The 1,579-nt window shown below is 47.8% G+C and overlaps 1 protein-coding gene across 1 annotated transcript in view; it reads left to right on the top strand.

Annotated features, from left to right (window-relative positions):
* VWA3A (von Willebrand factor A domain containing 3A) overlaps positions 1–1,579 on the top strand; it is an 87,131-nt gene that overhangs the window by 79,873 nt on the left and 5,679 nt on the right. The gene's annotated exons all lie outside the window — the stretch shown is intronic.

Below are 1,579 nucleotides of genomic sequence, written 5' to 3'. Positions count from 1 at the left end.
TGTGTGTGTGTGTGTGTGGTGGATCTCAGTCTGGTCATCAGACAACTGCAGACAAGGCTGTGATCAGGGCAGTTCAGACGGCTGTGGGGGCACAGAGGAGGGTACGCAGCCAAGCCTGGATACCAGAACAACGTGTCTTTGGCAGTGGTGTAGGTGGCTGGAAGCACAGAAAGGTCTTGGACAGCTACCCTCTGGATCCCCTATATATAATAAGCACAGATCAAATGGCCTGTTGTTGTGTTGTAAGCTATGCTTCACCTAGGAAAACAGCATCAACTAACTGGTCTTGGGGAATGGGAGTTCTCTGGACCTGCTTGTGACATGACTCAAGGCACAAGATCTGGGTTTGAATCCCAGTCGTTCATATAATGATGATAGCAGCTACTGTTTTATGAGCACCAACTAAGCAAGCACCACTAAGCATCTTACATTTACAGTATTAGCCATAAGACTCACACTATAAAGTACACAACATTTTCAGTTTACAGATTGTGGTGCAGTGATTTATTTAATCACTGTGGTGTGGTAAATTACATGATACAGCTTTTCTAGCCATAGTATTTGTAACTCCCACTTTGCCATCAGTAACTGAGTAGCTTGCTTGTTAAAGTCATCCACCTGGGGCAACACAAAGCAATCTTCTGGGAAGTTCACTCTCTCTCAGGTGTTTAGAATTCTGCTGTTGGGATTGGTTAGTGTGGCCACTGCCAGGCTCAAAAGCAGCCCTCCTAGAGGCAGAAGGAGTCTGTCTGACGGTCAGCTGAGAAAGACGTGCTGCTGAGAGAAGCACGCTGCAGAGAGTCATGAGAGAGACATGCTGCTGAGAGACATGCAAGAGACACTCGTTGCTGACAGAGAGACCTACTACTGAGAGAGACTGCTGGCTGAGAGACGGACAGCTGAGAGAGACTGCACGTGTTCCTGAATTTGAATTATAGCCTGTTGCTTCTTCCTAATAAACCCAATAACCTGTGAGTTCTGTGTGGCCACTGCAGTGAATTATAACCCAGCAGAGAGGTGGTGGGTGCCAAGGGAGGAACGGTTTCTGTCAAGGTTAGTAAGAGGGCTGGAGGGTGGTGGCATGTCTGACCTCATAGGAGCAGGCCTTGGGCTGCTGATGGTGACTCTGTCCTCCTTTTGTGGATTTAGAGGAGGTCAGAAGATGTCCCCTCCCTGCTCCTTGAGCAGTAGCCCTTCTAGCCACAGTCGTTTGCAACTCCCATCAAATGATTGGCTGGAGATAAGGTGCTTGTGGCCCACCAGGGGGATTGGAAAGCTTGCTAATAATGCAAATAAAGTACTTGGCATCCATGAGGGGAGTACCATAAAAAAACCAAACTCACTGTCATTGAGTTGATTCTGATTCATAGCAATTCCCATTGGGTTTCCAAGGCTGTAAATCTTACAGAAGTCGATTGCCTCATCTTCCTCCCATGGAGCAAGTTGGGTTTGAACTTCCAACTTTATGGTTAGCAGCCAAGTGCCTCACCTAGTATGCCCCCAGAGCTCCTTTGGAGGGGGGTGGGACTATGCAAGTAAGGTACATGGAAACCTAATGAGGGGATTGGTCAGCTTTGCC

Source organism: Orycteropus afer, unplaced genomic scaffold (assembly GCF_000298275.1).
Source record: "Orycteropus afer afer isolate SDZICR_OR568_19922 unplaced genomic scaffold, OryAfe1.0 scaffold00376, whole genome shotgun sequence".
Lineage (NCBI taxonomy): Eukaryota > Metazoa > Chordata > Mammalia > Tubulidentata > Orycteropodidae > Orycteropus > Orycteropus afer.
Note: the sequence above shows the minus strand (reverse complement) of the source record. Positions and strands in the feature narration are given on the sequence as shown.